This window comes from Ovis aries, chromosome 2 (assembly GCF_016772045.2).
Source record: "Ovis aries strain OAR_USU_Benz2616 breed Rambouillet chromosome 2, ARS-UI_Ramb_v3.0, whole genome shotgun sequence".
Taxonomy (NCBI): Eukaryota; Metazoa; Chordata; class Mammalia; order Artiodactyla; family Bovidae; genus Ovis; species Ovis aries.
This window is the reverse complement of record NC_056055.1, coordinates 97,615,522-97,635,179: the sequence shown is the minus strand read 5'-3', so window position 1 is coordinate 97,635,179 and position 19,658 is coordinate 97,615,522. Positions and strand designations below refer to the sequence as shown.

General features: G+C 36.6%; 1 protein-coding gene across 5 annotated transcripts in view; it reads left to right on the top strand.

Moving 5' to 3' along the window:
- The window catches only part of LINGO2 (leucine rich repeat and Ig domain containing 2), a 1,524,944-nt gene that overhangs the window by 599,581 nt on the left and 905,705 nt on the right, over positions 1 to 19,658 (top strand). For all 5 annotated transcript variants that reach the window (XM_042243510.2, XM_060411026.1, XM_060411027.1 and 2 more), the window contains one exon: positions 19,440 to 19,520. The gene's annotated coding sequence lies outside the window, so the exon portion shown is untranslated. The remainder of the gene's footprint in view (positions 1 to 19,439; positions 19,521 to 19,658) is intronic.

Sequence of the window (19,658 nt, the reverse complement as noted above, 5' to 3'; positions counted from 1 at the left end):
GCCCTAGCGTTGCACAGAGTAGGATACAGCTGAAGCAACTTTGCACACACGCTTGCACATAAGTACTTTGAAAAGAAGTGCCATTGTTTACCTCTGTTACATTGAATATTTATTACAGGTGTTGCAGAAAAAATTGAAAAGAGAGATCTTTTAGAGATAGTATTGAATTCAACATGAATTCCACTGTTTTTAGCTTGTATCCTCAAAGGACTATGAGTGTCTAGACACTCACATCAGTGGAGATGATTATTAAAATCTGTTCTGGTATAATCTGAGCTGAGGAAAACAAAAAGGCTGAAATGAATATTCCAGCAAGATTAACTTATCAGACAAAAATGTTCAGTGTGTATGGAACTGAAATTGGTGGTTTGTTCCTATCTCTAGAAACTAGTAAAGGATAGGATTAGGTCTAGAGGTTGGCTATTCATAATAGATAGAAACATAGTCCAATATCAAAGGACAGGTGTTTTGGTTGCTATTTATATATCTATATAGTTTGAAAACAGTCCCAAGATTGTACTCTATCAAATGAAACCTTACCTGAGATCTTTGAATATTGATACAAATTTTCTACCTGGTGCTTTAACCAAACATTTGTACTACTGGTATACAGGCCATTTTGAGCTATTAAAAGCCCCCAAAATTCAGTTTTCCTTTTTAATGAGCTCTTTTGCACTGTAGTAATTTTAAAATGGTGGTTTAATCAATAATATGTACAGTAGCAGAGCCTTTGGGCATTTAAAATGTCAGTTGTTTAATTTTGAAAAATGGATGCTAGCCTTACAAAATCATCTCGTCAAGCATTTGCATTATATTATGCTTAGCACAGAGACTTACATTGTACTTAAAATGTCTTCATCAGTTATAGTAAGACGATGTAAGGCTTGGGGATCTTTATGTGTGATATCCAATGACCAGATCTTAAGGCCTGATTAATTTTCCCAATTTCTTTTCTATACAGTAAAACAAAATGGCAGCAAGAAAAAAAAGTAAACTGCTATCAAACTGTGCAATTTATACTGTTAGAACTTTTGATTATTGATTCTCTTTCCACAATGCCCTTCCTCAGAGACACATCACGTACATGTATGTGCAGATGAAACGTTATGCAGCCACACAACACCTGAATTGATGTATTCTAGAATGCACGCATGGCGTTTAGGACTGCCTCTGCAGGTAATGGTGCAAGTGAGTGGTCATAATAAAATATGAGAAACGAAAAGGAAATCAGTTTGCATAGATGTACACAGACACACACACACACTCTCTCTCTCGTAACATTAAAATAAATAGCAAATGACTCGTCACCAAATCTGTAAGGAATCTTTGGAATCTAAATAGCTAGTTAGTGGGAACCTCCTGTAGAGCACAGGAAGCTCAGCTCAATGCTCTGTGAGGACCTAGAGGGGTGGAACTGAGAGGGAAGGGGCTGGAGGGAGGTCCAGAGGAAGGGGATATATGTATACACACAGCTGATTCACTTCGCTATACAGCAGAAACTAGTGCAACATTGTAAAGCAACTTTACCCCAATTAAAGGAAAAAGAATATAAAGAAAGGTAAAAATACAAAATTCACTTTAAGGAGTGCTAAGGAGTACCTCAAGGACAAGAGCATCATTCTCCAAAATGACTAAATTTAGAAATAATGAAAGATCAATTATGAGAAAGTTATAATACAATTCTAAAAAATAGAGAAATCTAATAGATTTGAAATAAAAGCCTTAAATGGAAAGTTAAAAATCACAAGAGTTTTCTCATGAGTAACTCTCTGTGTAGTTCTTATAAAAGCAGAAATTTATTTAATGACAACTGAAGGTTCTCCTGGGAAGGACTTTCATTTTTTATGTTATTATAATAGTAAGTAATAAATAAAGCTGTCAACTGAGCACTTGCTATTTACCAACCACTGTGCTTTCACTTTGCATAAATTAACTCCTATTTTATAGCATAATTCCTCACTTGAAGATGAAGACTTCATGACTCACCGAAGTTAAATACCTTGCCAAAATTGCATAGCCTGAAAATGGTAGAGCCTCCAACTGAAGTCTGACTCTGACACCTGTTCTCCTCACTACTCTAAGGACGGTAACTACTACCTCTCTAGATTAGAGGATTTGAAGGAACCAGAGGGGAAAATATATTTGAAGAGGAAGTCAGATTAAAATATCATGATTCAAGAACGAAAAAGATAAACTTTAAAATCTGGTATAGTACATTAGGTATTTTAAAAATTCTTCTATACATAAAAGAGGGATACAGTAACTTAAGGAATAGATATAAAATTGGTTTAAAATTGTAATGGCCAAAAAAAGGAGAAGAGGAGAAGCAAAAATTTAATAAACCCTTGTGAGTAAGAGGACAAGTTGAGTGGGAGGACATAATGACAATTGTGCTGCTCAACCTTCGGTGAGGATTGGCTTTAGAGGGAGAAGGAAAGGGACAAGGAGACACATGAATATTTAAGGAGCATCTACTAGTGCTAAGCACTTGTTTCTCCTAGGCTGTCTTTACAGAAAACAGAGGAGTTAGACATGATTGCCGCAAAGCACATGCTGAATGAACGAATAAAACTTCCCTTCAGTTCAGTCGCTCAGTCGTGTCTGACTCTTCGCGACCGCATGAATCGCAGCATGCCAGGCCTCCCTGTCCATCACCAACTCCCGGAGTTCACTCAGACTCATGTCCATCAAGTCCGTGATGCCATCCAGCCATCTCATCCTCTGTCGGCCCCTTCTCCTCCTGCCCCCAATCCCTCCCAGCATCAGGGTCTTTTCCAATGAGTCAACTCTTCGCATGAGGTGGCCAAAGTACTGGAGTTTCAGCTTTAGCATCATTCCTTCCAAAGAAATCCCAGGGCTGATCTCCTTTAGAATGGACTGGTTGGATCTCCTTGCAGTCCAAGGGACTCTCAGGAGTCTTCTCCAACACCACAATTCAAAAGCATCAATTCTTCGGCACTCAGCTTTCTTCACGGTACCAACTCTCTCGTCCATACACGACCACTGGAAAAACCATAGCCTTGACTAGACGGACCTTTGTAGGCAAAGTAATGTCTCAGCTTTTGAATATACTATCTAGGTTGGTCATAACTTTTCTTCCAAGGAGTAAGTGTCTTTTAATTTTATGGCTGCAGTCACCATCTGCAGTGATTTTGGAGCCCCCCAAAATAAAGTCTGACACTGTTTCCACTGTTTCCCCATCTGTTTCCCCTTATAAAGCTTAATTTCATCCTATCTCACACTTTTCCTTATGGTTGTATAAGTACATTATAAGTAGGATTATTTCATTAACAAACAATTGTTGAGTCCTGATTATATGCTAAGCCCTGGGACAGGAGCATAGTAAGTTATCGCTTGTGATCAACTGTTCAATAGTATATAAACAATTACAATGTGATGGGATGAATGTAATAATAGAGGCTTGCACCAAATTGCTTGAGGCATAGAGGAAGGAATGGTCAATATTTTTATTGCTTGAGGTAAGGGACTTAGAAGTTTGACTTAAGGATGATACTTAGGGCAGTTTTAAAAAATTGCTTGGACTTCCCTGGTTGCTCAGTGGTAAAGAATCCACCTGCCAATGCAGGTTCAATCTCTGGATCAGGAATATTCCCTGGAGGAAGAAATGGCAACCCACTCCAGTATTCTTGCCTGGAAAATCTCATACACAGAGGAACCTGCTGGGCTACAGTTTTGGGGGTCTCAAAGAGTTGGACATGACTAAGTGATGGAATAACAATGACCTTTCCATGAGAAAAAGAGCAAAAGGGCATGGAAGGTGCACAGTACAAAGCCAGACAATGTCAAAGACGTGCCCATCTAGCTTTCGGTATGTAGTTGACAGGGACGTGACAGCCACAAAACCTGACTAAAAATTTAGGAGGCTCATTTGCCTTGCTAGTGGTGATTACCTGGAACCTGGAGAGGGCTTATAAGGCCAGAAATGCCTTTCAGTCAGTCCTGAGATTAAATTAATCTCAATAAGACAAGGTACCAGTGCACTGGTTTAAAATGAAGTATTGTTAAGACAGTGGGTGAAGTGTCGGCTATAACAACAAAGTGTTGGCTATAACATGGTTGTTTAGTCGCTAAGTCGTGTCTGATACTTTGCAGCCCCATAGACTGCAGCACGCCAGGCTTTCCTATCCTTCACTGTCTCCCAAACTCATGTCTATTGAGTCGGTGGTGTCATCCAACCATCTCATTCTCTGTCACCTGCTTCTCCTCCTGCCGTCAATCTTTCCAGCATCAGGGTCTTTTCCAATGAGTTGGCTCTTCACATCAGGTAGCCAAAATATTGGAGCTTCAGTAGTAGTCCACTCAGTGAATATTCAGGGTTGGTTTCCCTTAAGATTGACTGGTTTGATCTCCTTGCTATCCAAGGGACTCACAAGAGTCTTCTCCAGCCCCACAATTTGAAAGCATCAGTTCTTTGGTACTCAGCCTTCTTTATGTCCCAACTCTCACATGGGTACATGGCTATTGGAAAAACCATAGCTTTGTCTATACAAAGTTTTGTATACAAAGCTATACAAACCTTTGACCTTTGTGGGCAAATAGATGAATGCTAGGAAATATATAAATAATTACTGTAAATACTGGGGCAAGCCACAGGGACTTTTACCAAAGACATGTTTAAAAACTAAAGTAGTGATTTGGAACCTTTGAATTCAATCCTGCCTATATCTTTTGATTTGAATAACTACTATACTAAGGTCATTTTAAGTTTCATGATTTAAAAAATAAAGTGTAATCATCATTTACAAAAGAAAAATGTTAGGAATAGAGTATAGTGTGTTTAACTATTGGGATGAATTCTTTCTGTTAGTATCTCAGGCCGGAGGGAGGTACTCAAAATCATTTGATACTCAAAATCATTCTTTCTAGCTATTCTCCAGTTTTTAATCACTTGACCACCTAAATGCATAATTTACATCAGAGAATATGTGTTTTGCCACCCTTAATTCAAAGGCATCTCACTGTAACAACTTTAATTAAAATTTAGGTATTTTTTTAGTTTCTGTGTTTTTAAAATAATAAACACTGATCTGCTAAATGAATAGAACCAGCTTTCTATAATATAAGCATCTTCCTGTTATTTAACTCTGTATGATCCTATTATTAAATATATTCAAGTTATAAAAACTTATGGATATTTATAATTAATGTATTAATAGTTTCATAAATCATTAAAATTTTATTAACTTCAAATCATATTGCTGAGAACACAGAATATAGACTCATGATTGTAGAATTATGTCAGTAACAGTAAAATTGTCTCATAAAGGTATCTGGCAAAATGAATAATGATGTAAAGAAAAGTTTCGGGAAAATAAATTAAAACAACCTCAAGATCCCTAAGCAATATCCTCTTTTAATAAGAACTATGTAAAAAGCCTAAAGAATGACCTATAAAAATTGAATCTAGACTTAGGTTATGACTATATCATTAGTAGATTACTTTGTAAGAAGTGGAAATTTTTAGGGAAGATTTGACAGGAGCACAGATGTGCAAAGACACAATCCAGGGAATGTGGAACAAGTTCAGAAAAGACCAGGGTACTTGGGTTTCATGAGTCCCTTTCTGCCTACCTTTACATCATTTCCAAGGCTATAATGATGGCCCAGTGTTCTGGGAACTGAGCAGCATCACTCAGAAAGGCTGTCATGAGTCCCCAGGCCCATTTCTTATACGGGACTGCTCCTGTCCTTTCCTGAGCAGCACATATGTTCAGGGATCAGCCTTTCTGGAAAAGGACAGAAAAACTGACCCACCATGCCCAAGCACTGGCCACAGTGTAAGAGAGTGAAATAAGTCAGAGAACATCCACTATAGGATCTGGATACCTGCCGTCTGCTCCTAGCTCTGCTTGCTATTGGCAAGCCATTCAGTCCCTCTACATCTCTACTTCCTGGTTTGTTCAGATATGACTTGAAGTTAGATTATTTTATGGGTCCTTCTAGACTAAAATTGTCTTATGGGTGAGTAAATCATAAACTTCCTCTGAGAAGAGCCAATTTCTCTCTAGCCTGCACTCTGTGACCCCAGAGACCAACAGGCTCCTCTGTCCCTGTGATTCTCCAGGCGAGGACACTAGAGTGGATTGCCACTTCCTTCTCCAATGCATGAAAGTCAAAAGTGAAAGTGAAGTCACTCAGTCGTGTCCGACTCTTAGTGACCCCATGGACTGCAGCCTACCAGGCTCCTCTGTCCATGGGATTCTCCAGGCAAGAGTACTGGAGTGGGGTGCCATCTAAACTAGTATAATTGAAAGGAATTCATTTTGGAAAGGTATTTGAATATGATGTGTTCCTTCAGCAAGCATATGACTGTGGTTCAGGAGTTGATTCATCCAATGCCGGTTGAACCTTCTTGGTGTGGGTGGTCAGCTCCATCACCTAGACATGCCTTTCTCTAGGGAAAAACATCCCACCCATGACCACATCCCTCTCTTCTTCCTGCTTTCCATTTTCCCCTCCATTTCCCATTTTTCTCTCTTCTCCATCTGTCTCTCTAAAAGGGCTGAGGTGGTGGTGATAAGATATAGAGACTTTGCACAGCTGGCTGAAATGCCTGTCAACACTGGCGGAGGTTGAATTCTGCTATGTTGCCCCTTTTGCAGAAGAAGTCATTGAAATGAACCGTCCCTTACAACTGTCCCTTACCAGCTTTTCATCCTCTTTGTTAGAAAAGGCAGTGATTATAGAGAAAGAGAGACTGAGCACAGCAAGCTTAGGTTTAGAGCAGAAAGCACAAGGTTCAAATCCTGGGTTTGCTCCTTATTATTTAAATAATGTAGGGAGGTTTACTTTGAATTCTGAGCCCAGGTGTCTCCTTTTTGGTAACTTTTAGTATCATGATATCTAAATAATAGGTTCATCAATAGGCGAGGTATAGAGTATCTGGTACACAGCTACACATTAGAACAAGATTGAAATTCTCCTACATGCAACTTACTTATGATTAAGGAGACTTTCTAATGCATCTGAAACAGCAGAGTTGGTGATCTGTGAATTTTTCCAGGGCAGCAGTTTGCCCTATTATTTATTTATTTTTCTTTAGTCTCAGTCCCTTCCCAAGGTATTTGTTTAATAAATGTAGAGTGAATAAGTGAATTGTTGAACAACATTGTTCAATACTTTTTCAATATCTTATAAAAGGAACACAATTTGTTGCAGAAGAAGCTAGAATTGATCCATAATTCACATTGTCTTCAGGGGCTTAGTTATTAAGTTACACACAATAATACCTCTGTTCTGGTATTCGAGAAGGAAACTGAAGATTCAACACAAACATTGTCAACAGAGTGTTTGCCAAGATGAGTCAATATCTCTAAGACATTAACAGACCAAATGAGTGTGTCTAAGAAAGCAAGAAACAGCAGATCAACAGGACTTGGCATACATACGTTCCTTTTGTACTTTTATCTGCAAATCTATATCAAAATAGAGGTTACCAGGATTGTAAGCATTAGGGTTTTGTTTTTTTTTAAGATATCTAGTCATATTTTCTTTTCTGAGGAGGAGGGTAGCAATAATTTTCTGCAAAGCATCTACATCCTTGTTGGTATATTATTAGCAGGTTTAAAACAACTCAAAGAGATCAGAACCAAATATGGAAGATGAATTACATGGGAAAGTGAGCTTTAAGGTTTTTTGATGTACTCTAGTCCTAAAGAACTGTATTGGAACTTTGATAATGGTAGAGATTTTTGTTTGTTTGTTTGTTTGTTTTTGACTCAGAAGTACTGTATCAGAACTTTATTCCTGACAGTTATCAAAGTTCTTGTATCTGCTATAAAGCAGTCATGACAGAAATGAAAGGGGATGAAACAACCTCCCATTTTTTTTCAGGTGTTTTAATCATTCTTCAATACATTTGAATTGTGAGAGAGTTGTTTGGATATAAATAAGGTTTCTTTAGATCCAGTCAGCTTTCCAAACAAGTGAAACCAACTGTCACGTATTATCCCAAGTCTATATTGTATAATTTCATGGACAGCAAAGTCCCACCTGCCCAAAGATGCTTGATTCATATTCTTTCCTTTTTAAAAATTCTTTCATGCATTTATAGATTCATGTATTTATTCAACTGATTCATTTGTTATGTATTTATATTGAGCTCTTTTTAAGTTAAGCACTGTTAGAAGCACCAAGTTTATGGTGGTAAGGATATTACCATGGTTGCTGATTTCCTTGGGTTTGTGTGTTTATGAGAAAATAATCAAATAAGTATACAGATAATTACAATTTCACTGAACAATAATAGCTCACATTTATTGGGTATTTAATGTGGGCAATGTTATAATAATTATTGGGCACTATTCTGAGTGTTTGCATGTATTAACTCAGTTCTCACGACTATCACTTTAGGTAGATAATATTGTTTCTCATTTTATAAATAAGGAAAGTGGAGCATAGAAAAAATAAGCAGCTTCTCCAATGTTATGCAGACTAGCAACTATGCATTCAGGATTCAAAGTCAAGGAGTCTGGGTATAAATCTTGTACTCAAACCTACTACTTATTCTGAGAAACGACAGGGAAGAAGACTTGAGGAAGCCATAATAGAGAATGAAAGTTTTCCCATTTAGCATAAGGCATACATTTGGAAATGACATTTAAGCGGACCTAAAAAGCAAATGGCTAGGTAGAGTGGGGAGAGCACAGCCCTAACAGAGGAACAGGCCATGTACAGGCTTTGCAACTGCAAGGGGCCAAACTTTCAGCACAGATATAGTCTGGTGAGTGATGAAGTAAGACTGGAGAGTTCAACTGTGGCTAGAAAGATAAAAAAAACAGAGGGTAGGAGGCAAAGAGAGAGACTGGAAGAAAATGAAAAATATACAATCCCCAAAGTGCAAAGGGAAGTCATTTATGGAGAGATGTGATCCAGTTGATCTTTTAAGATAATTCTGGTTGTGATATAGAGATTACATTGGGAGGGCAAGAGGATAAGTAGGAAAACTGATTAGGAAGCCATGAGAGTAATCCAGGACATAATAAAGGTGACAGCATGTCAATGAATTTAGGATGCACCTGAGCAGGCAAGAGAGGAGGAAGCCAGGATAACATAACAATGGCATATGATTTTCTGGGTTTGGATTTTTGACATGTGGTATCATTGCCTGATGTTCTCAACATTAGGACACTATCCTGAACTATGACATTGTCTTTCAATAGCCTCAGTTAAAGTGTACAAATAATAACTGGAATCACACTAGATTTTTTTCATTTGTTTGTTGAATAAATGCAGGGTAGAACAAGAATTTAATAAATAGGAATTGAGGCAGTTGTAAGTGGAACGTAAGTGACTAGGACTCAAGAGAAGATGTGAAAGTGTTTCATGGCGGAGTTGAGGGTGAGGAATGAGAACTGTGAACCCAATGAAGCTGTGTCCTGAATCCAGGCTTGTCTACGTGTTTATTGTGTTTGGAACTGACACTCCCATTTCGGGTTTGCACAAATGCCAGTGCTCACATGGGCATCTTGATTTATTTGTTAATACACTCAAATATTTTTTGGATACTGGTTTACTACATATTTGGTAATCTACCATGTGAGTGTCTGGTGAACTAAGTAGGAGTGAACAATGCCTTCAGAGTGATTTATCTCTGTTATTATTTTTTAATTAATTAATTTTTATTGAAGGATAACTCCTTTACAGAATTTTATTGTTTTCTGTTAAACTTCAGTGTGAATCAGCCATAGGTATACATATATCCCCTCCCTTTTGAACCTGCCTCTAATCTCCCTCCCCATCCCACCCCTCTAGGTTGATACAGAGTCCCTATTTGAGTTTCCTGAGCTGTACAGCAAATTCCTGTTGGCTATCTATTTTACATATGGTAGTATAAGTTTCCATGTTACTATTTCCATAAATCTCACCCTCTCCTCTCCTCTCCCCATGTCCATAAGTCTATTCTCTATGTCTGTTTCTCCATTGCTGCTCTGTAAGTAAATTCTTCAGTACTATTTTTCTAGATTCCGTATATATGCATTAGAATATGATACTTATCTTTCTCTTTCTGACTTACTTTACTCTGTATGATAGGTTCTAGGTTCATCCACCCCATCAGAACTCAAATGCATTCTTTTTTATGGCTGAGTAATATTCCTTGGTGTATATGTACCACACCTTCTTTATCCTTTCATCTGTCGATGGACATCTAGGTTGCTTCCATGTTCTAGCTAGTGTAAATACTGCTGCAGTGAACAATAGATACATGTCTCTTCTTCAGTTTTGGTTTCCTCAGGATATATGCCTAGGAGTGGGATTGCTGGGTCATATGGTGATTGTATTTCCAGCTTCTTAAGGAATCTCCATATCTTCTTCCATTTGGCTGTATCAATTTACATTCCCACCAACAGTGCAAAAGCATTCCTTTTTCTCCACACCCTCTCTAGCATTTATTGTTTGTAGACTTTTTGATGATGGCCATTCTGACTGGTGTGAGGTGATATCTCATTGTAGTTTTGATTTTAATTTCTCTAATAATGAGCGATGTTGGGTATCTTTTCATGCGTTTGTTGGCCATCTTATGTCTTTGGAGACATGTCTGTTTAGGTCTTTTTTCCACTTTTTGATTGGGTTGTTTGTTTTTCTGGCATTGAGTTGTATGAGCTACTTGTATATTGTGGAAATTAATCCTTTGTCAGCTGCTTCATTTGCTATTATTTTCTCCCATTCTGAGGGTTGTCTTTTCATCTTGCTTATAGTTTTCTTTGCTGTGCAGAAGCTTTTAAGTTTAATCAGGTCTCACTTGTTTGCTTTTATTTTTATTTCCTTTACTCTCTGAGGTGGATCATAGAGTATCTTGCTTTGATTTATGTCATCAATTCTTCTGCCTATGTTTTCCTCTAAGAGTTTTATAGTTTCTTGTCTTACATGTAGGTCTTTAATCCATTTGAATTTATCCTTGTGTATGGTGTTAGGAAGTGTTCTCATTTCATTCTTTTACATGTAGCTGTCCAGTTTTCCCAGCGCCATTTATTGAAGAGGCTGTCTTTGCCCCATTGTATATTGCCTCTTTTGTCAAAAATAAGGTACCCATAGGTGCATGTGTTCATTTCTGGGCTTTCTATCTCATTCTATTGGTCTTTATTTGTGTTTTTGTGCCGTACCATACTGTCTTGGTGACTAGCTTTGTAGTATAACCTGAAGTCAGGAAGACTGGTTCTTCCAGCTCCATTTTTCTTTCTCAAGACTGCTTTGGCTATTCGTGGTCTTTGCGGTTTCCATATGAATTGTGAAATTTTTTGTTCTAGTTCTGTGAAAAATGCCATTGGTAATTTGATAGGAATCGTGACAACTCGAAACCTATGAGATATAGCAAAAGCAGTTCTAAGAGGGAAGTTTATAGCAATACAGTCCCACCTCAGGAAACTAGAAAAACATGGACTAGACAACCTCACTTTATGTCTACAACAACTGGAAAAAGAAGAACAACAACAAAATACGCAGAAATTAATAGAAGGAAAGAAATCATAAAGATCTGAGCTGAAATAAATGAAAAAGAAATGAAAGAAACAATAGTGAAGATTAAGAAAACTAAAAGCTGGTTCTTTGAGAAGATAAACAAAATTGACAAGCCTTTAGCCAGAATCATCAAGAAAAAAAGACAGAAGAATCAAATCAGCAAAATTAGAAATGAAAAAAGAGAGGTTACAATAGACAATATGGAAATACAAAGGATTATAAGAGACTTATATTATGAGAGACTCATTGGAAAAGACTCTGATGCTGGGAGGGATTGGGGGCAGTAGTAGAAGGGGACGACCGAGGATGGGATGGCTGGATGGCATCATGGACTGGATGGACGTGAGTCTGAGTAAACTCCAGGAGCTGGTGATGGACAGGGAGGCCTGGCGTGCTGCGATTCATGGGGTCGTAAAGTGTCAGACATGACTGAGCGACTGAACTGAACTGAAGGAGACAAAAGAGCTGTACACAGGAAAGTATAAGACACTGATGAAAGAAATCAAAGACAGCATAAACAGATGAAGAGATATTCCATGTTTCTGGGTAGGAAGAATCAATATTGTGAAAATGACTGTACTACCAAATGCAATCTACAGATTCTATGTGATCCCTAGCTCTATTATTTTTCACAGAACTGTTTCTGCCACCTTATATTTACTTCTGTGGTTTGATATTTATTATTACATGTGGATTCAGATGGTTAAGACTTTTTTTGTATATGCTGTTATCAAAATGCCGTTACTAATATCTTCTAATCAGAGGTATATTATTGTTCACAGCTCATCTCTGGGATCTTTCTGCCTTGATTTAAATTCCAGTTCTATTAGTCACTTGGTTACTTAATCTCTCAGTGCCTCAATTTTCCATCTTTTGAGAAAAATGGTATTATTTTACTCTTGTGAGAATCAAGTGAGCAAATAGATGTAAGTACCTAGTGCCTGGCATATGATAAGCTTTAAGTGTATATCAATTGTTATTATTATATTAATGTGTACAAAGCAGAAAATTGTCTTATATGTATGTGTATATATTTTAAAGAAATAGATTTTAAAAAATATGTTTTAATAGCCAATGAAATACATAGTTCACTTGCAAAATTTGTAGATGCAGTAGAATTTCAACTTTTTAAAAGTTGAAGCACAATGAAAACTTTTGACTTGATTGACCTAATAAAAAGATAACAGCATATTTCTTTCACTCTTGGGTTTTGAAAGATTAAAGCAAATAAAAGTGCCAGTATTTCTGCCATGTACATCTCTAAGAAAGTCAAGAATAAAAGGAAATATAAGCCACCAAAGCAATCCAGATTGAAGTCCCTGTCATTCTGCTGGGAGCCACCAAACAAAGCAGATGTAAGCAAGGCAACTTAAAAAAGAATCAAAATTCCTTATTTTATTATTATTTTTCTATATGAAGAACAGGCAATGTGCATTTCATGCTCAAATAAATTTACTGCACTCTAAGGGCAGAATTCTCTTTGGACATGCTCTAGGGAAACATGTTATAAATGGAATCTCTGTGGAGTGATTCAATCAAATAATACTGTCTTTATATTTTTTTAACTTGAGAAAAATGATAAATTTAATATTAAAAATTTCTAGTGAATGCAAGACTCAGTGAATGAATTACTCACTGTATGCTTTTCTCCTTTTCCCTTCTAAAAACCCTCTGGTGCTCTAGAAAATAGTATAGCCTATTTACTATATTATAGAATTATGAATTATATAGCCTCACTCAGTTTTAGCAGAGCTATTTTGTGATATTAAAATTAAGATTTATACAACTACTTTGTCATATTCAAATTAAGATTAATGGGATGGTATTTTTTTCAGAGCTAATGGAAAAGTAATGTTGTATAAATTTATGTTCCCAAAGCATGTTATTTATGTTATCTAATTTGTTAAGAATATCATATTATTACTTAAGCAAGTTAGTTTTTATTTTCATGCAAAAACACCTTTTTAAGGTATTGGGCATTGTTTTATAAATCTTAATAAAAATTTCAAGTAAGTCCAAAATTTGACATTAATTATAAAACAGATTTATTATATTTTAATAACCATCTTTTGAAACAGTGGCCAAAAATACACAAAAGAAGGAAAAGATTTTATTCCAGCTTTTCACTTGTATGTAACAATCCTGAAATGTTGATGATAAAACACTTAACTCATCCAGTTCTGGCCTACTATGCTCATTATAGGTTTCGAGTTTTATTAAGCACCATTGCATTCAGTTTAACATTTGTTCTAACCAGTCCCATGACCAAAGATATCCATAGCTAGTGCTTTGAAGGGAGTGTTACATAATGGAAAGGTCTGTGATCTTGAAAAAAATTATTGTGTCACTTTCTAAGCCTCAGTTCTATATTTTTAAATTGTATTTTTTAGTTAGAGGATAATTGCTTTATAATGTTGTATTGGTTTCTGGTGTACAACAAGTGAATCACCTATACGAATGTATATATATGGGTATACATATACCCCCTCCCTCTTAAACCTCGCTCCCACCCCTCCCATCCCACCCCTCTAAGTCATCACAATTACTCATTTTTAAAGAGACAGTAGTATCTGTCTGACATGATGTATCTTATGCTGATTAAATTAAATAATCTCTTTAAAGCATCCATATCTAGGCACACAGTAGGCATGTTATTTCACTTTTTCCTACTATTCTATATTGTGTTTGTTGTGCTTAGTCACTCAGTTGTGTCCAACTCTTTGAGATCCCATGGACTGCAACCCTCCAGGCTCCTCTGTCCGTGGAATTTCCCAGGCAAAAATACTGGAGTGAGTTGATATTTCCTTCTCCAGGGGATCTTCCTGACCTAGGGATCAAACCCGTATCTCTTGTGTCTGCTCCATTGGCATGGGGCTTCTTTACCACTGAGCCACCAGGGAAACCCCATATGTTTAAATGAAGGTTTTTAAATACATCAATTGAGAATTAGGTTGCATAGAGCCCACGGACTATTGTATACTAAGTGTTAATAATAGTGGATAAAAAAATTCTGTGAGAGAATTACTTTACTTTTAAGAGAAGATGCCGTATACATACTACGTATTTCCTTGGTGGGGTGGGGAGGGGAATCTCTGTTTTCCCTCACTTTGAAATAAAGTATAAGAATCACTAGAAAATGTTGTGGAAAACGAGAGAAGAATGGTAAAATTGTCTACCGTTTCATTTAAAGCAGAGATTTTTCTAATTTTTCCTCTTAAACACTTCTGAAGGTGGAGATATAAATTCCTAACAAAATGATGTTCATGTCTATAAATATTCACTGTGTAGGAATGTTTTCCCTCTAAAAAAGCATTGAAGGTTCAGGAAGATGGCTATTTTTTCCACCTTGTTTTCAAATACTCCTTAAACTTAAAGTATCTACTTACCTCTGTTTGAATCAATTTAAAATATTATTATATTTGTTTAAAGAAGTAAATAAAAAGAGTGTTTCTTTTATAATTTATATTGATATATCTCTAACCTTGAAATTAAAGTCACTTTTGTTTGAATATGGTTTAAGTCAGCCCTGGTTGTATTTTAAAAATATTAATCCACCTAAAATTGGTTTTATAGCATGTTCATTGATCCCTTGAATATTTTTTTCTCTTTACCACTGTATCCTCCTCTTATTAATATTTTTTCTCATTTAAACAGCTACCATTTAATCACATACCAAGTGCTGGGAACTGTGGTAAATTTACTATCTGTTCATCCCCACATCAACCAAATGCTGTACTTACAGTCATCATGTGCTTAGTATTATACACATTTGGGATTCAATTGCAATAGAGACTCCTTTGTGGCGCTAGTGGTAAACTCACCTGCCAATGCAAGAGACATAAGAGACATGGGTTCGGCCCTTGGGAAGATCCCCTGGAGGAAGAAATGGCAACCCCCTCCAGTGTTCTTGCCTGGAGAATTCCATGGACAGAGAAGCCTGGCAGGCTATGGTCCATAGGGTCACAAAGACTCAGACAGGACTGAAGCAACTTAACACGCACACATCTAATTATAGGAGATGGTAGATAAGCAAACAATAACACATAATGAAAAGGGAACTGACCTGGAAGCCAGAAGACTTAAAATATTGTCTTATATTTATGTCATAGCTACTCATGTGATCTTGAGGGGAAACACAGAATTTGTGTACACCTATGGTAAAAAATTATGTATACATTTTAGGTACCTTTTCCAAGTTGGTACTCAAGATTCTATTAGGTACATTGCCAGCAATAAGTGTGATTTTATTGAACAATCTAAGCATGTAAACAGATTCTTCTTAGTTTTTACTTGGCTTGGGCTATCTTCTGTTTACTAAATACTTGCAGATACGCATTCATCAGGTCCCCATTTCTTGTGTGCTAGGCATCACTTATCTCAAATTGTGTGCCTCACTCAAAATGTTGAGGGTATATTTCCTCAAATTCTTTGTTCTGAGCCATTCTAGCTCAGCCAAACTAATCGATCAATTTTTATGAGCTGACTTTTCATGCTTTGCCTCTGCTTCCTGTGAGCAGTATTTACTCTGTTACTACTATTTTCCTGCTACTTTCCTAGATCCCTTTGTTGTAAAGTTCAGTTCAGTCGCTCAGTCATGTCTGACTCTTTGCAGCCCCATGGACTGCAGCACACCAGGCTTCTCTGTCCATCACCAACTCCTGGAGCCTACACAAACTCATGTCCATCGCATTATGATACCATCCAACCTTCTCATCCTCTGTCATCCCCTTCTCCCACCTTCAATCTTTCCCAGCATCAGGATCTTTTCCAAGGAGTCAGTTCTTTGCATTAGGTGGCCAAACTGTTGGAGTTTCAGCTTCAGAATCCATCCTTTCAGTGAATATTAAGGACTGATTTTCTTTAGGATGGACTGGTTGGATCTCCTTGCAGTCCAAGGGACTCTCAAGAGTCTTCTCCAACCCCGCAGTTCAAAAGCATCAATTCTTCGGCGCTCAGTTTTCACAGCCACACATGACCACTGGAAAGAAAGGCTCTCCTCAATTTAAGAGGAATGAGTCACATGATCTAGGACCACATCTGGACCTGACTTCTTACCTTATTCATTACATTTTATCCAGAAGGTGGTCTGTGTCAAAGATCAAATTATTGACCCCAGTATTATAACCATTGATTTCATTTTCAGGAATTATAGCTTTAATTTTTTCTTCAGTATTCCATGAATAACACAGGAAACTCAGAAGGAATTTCACTTTAGATAGCTGTACTCCTTCAACTCCCACCAAAAGAAATATATATAGATATACATACTTTTATGGGTTTTATCAACACATTTCCCCCACCTTCTTTATCCAGTACCTTGCCTGTCCCAAACATTGTATTCTTTGTTTCTTTTCTTTTTTTTTTCTCTTTTAACAAAACAATCTCTTTTGTTCTTTATAGCTGGCTACTTCTTTTGCGTATATGCCATTTACTTTGCCATTAGAGCTTATTTTATGTCTTTCTTAAACAGTATTTGGTCTTAACTAAATTGTCTTCTCCAAGCAACATTAGGAAATCCTGATATAATACACATTCTTATTTCATTAAAGATGTCATATTTTTAGATATGATCATAAGAAAATCATAAGAAAATGACTTGTGATTTCACCTCCCTACTCCCTACTGAAATATTAAAATATGACAGTAGATTTTGATAGCTTTCACATTCCATATGTAATTATTCAATAAACACCTTAGACATTAAAAAATATTTTAAGTGACTTAATGATATAAAACAAAACTTATAATTAGTTGCAGGTAGCACTTTATTTTATGGAACGTGCAAATTCCAATTTAGGGATTTTATGCTGGGACATTTAATGTAGGACAGTGGTGGCTGTCTGCAAAGTATGGCACTGTGTATATCTTTACTGATTAAAAGAGATCACCAAATGAAAATATCTATTACAGCACTTGTCACAGTGACCGTTCAATAAAAGTTCAGAATTGTTTAGAATTATGAATAGCAAAATGAGATCAAGGCAATCAGTTGCTAACATAGAGTTAGAATACGATGAGGCATTGGACAAGCTGATGTGTTTTTAGGAAAGCAGGATAATTCTACAGTACATCCAGAAACTTATAAAATGCTCTACAGTCATTCTTGGCATTTCAGTAGTTTTTGCCTAGTGTCCCATTATTATGTTTAGAGTGTTCTCTTTCTTGCCAAAAGTGTTTAACATTTTCTTTCAAAGTTTGTTTCTCTCTAATGTAAATGTAGCTTCTGATGTCTTTCTGGAATCTAACCCAATGTGTTATTCACTATACAGAATTTATTTGTCTGGAAAGCATTTTTCTTCAAAGTGAGTTCTAATACTCAAGAGCAGACAAAAGTAATGAAAGAGCAGAGCACATAGTGAGGGAACTCGTAAAAAATTGTATATGTATATATATGCTATATATTATATGTAAATACCTATATATTTGTGTAAACGTATAAGTATTTAGTGTATATAGATATTTGTTATCTATATTGGGGCTTCCTAGGTGGCGCTAGTGGAAAAGAACCCTCTTGCCAGTTCAGGAGATGTAAGAGACATGGATTTGGCCCCTGGGTCATGAAGATCCCTTGGAGGAGGGCATGACAACCCACTCCAGTATCCTTGCCTGGAGAATCCCATGAACAGAGGAGCCTGACAGGCTATACGGTCCATAGGATTGCATAGAGTATCTATAGATACTGAGCATCTATATATACTAAATAGATAAACTGAGTGACTAATCCACACAGACACACACACACAGTTTCTGATAGCAGCTTTTAGAAACACTGAGTTAATAATGTAATTTATATGAATCCAACCCTTAAAACATAACTTATATGACCCTCTTACAATGGGATAAGAAGATGCTCATTTGTTTCTGTTCTAATATGCCACACATCCCTTGACAAAGTTATACTTCCTAGTTAGAAACACCATTTCCCCCACTGTCTCTGTCCCTACTGTCATCTTCTTTGCCACTTAATGGATTAGAGTTTCAGAAAGGGGTGGGAGGTAGAACACAGATGTCCATGATGCAGCTTTATTGAGGTCCATGCCTGAGACTTTTGGATCTGTGCCTGGGGTCTATGCATTAGGTTTGGATTGAGGGAGATGGAGGAGAGGGATGGAATACAGTCCCATTCAATACAAACAGTCTTATTAATTTTTGAACTCTGTATAGTATAGAGCTTTCCTCATAGCTCAGTTGGTAAAGAATCTGCCTACAATGCAGGAGACCCTGGTTCGATTCCTAGGTTGGAAAGATCCCCTGGAGAAGGAAATGGCAACCCACTCCAGTATTCTTGCCTGGAAAATCCCATGGACGGAGGAGCCTGTCAGGCTACAGTTCATGGGGTCACAAGAGTCGGACACGACTTAGCAACTAAAGAGAGAGAGAGAGAGAGAGAGAGAGATAGTATATATTGTCTAGAAGTAGAAGCCACCTACATGCCTACGTATTATATATCAGCATATCAAACTTATAACTACTGTTTTCCACATTTTATGATTCTTCTCCAGGAAAATTATGAAACAAAGTAAGAATAGTTGCTTAAATCATGCAAGGAAGTAAATAGTAAAAAGAGACAAGGAGCCAATAGTCCATAATACTTATAACTCAGTGTTATGACTATAAAAATATTTATATTGGTAATGTGTACATAATAATAAAACATTTCCATTATAAATGCTTTAGTTTGCATACTTCAACTGCCTTTCCCAGTTAAATAAAATGGGATTGAATAGTTTTTATTTTTTTGTAGTTTTGTAACCTGGAGCCTCTTTGGTTCCTTGGAAGTCCCAGAAATGCATAACTTGCTTTTCTATTTTGTGCATTTAACAAAATCTGTGATAACAGCAATAAAGAGGGAGTTAATATTTAAATAGAGATACGTGATAATAAACATTTCACAGGTTATCAGCATCACTCTACAGAGGCATATATTGTTCTAAACATTATCTTTCACCTTTTATTCATAGTAATTGAAGACTGCCTCTGGGAAGCTGCATCATGAGCTACTTGGGCTTCTAAAGTGTCCAGTGGATTTTTAATCACATAAGGTAAATGCCAAATTTATCTTATTTGTATTTTCAGGATGTAATGAAATACTATTTTTTGTATTAAGATTTATTTTCTTTATACCAAGAAGAAAGTAAATTTTCTTTTATTTGGTCATACATTTAATTAAGTATGGGTTT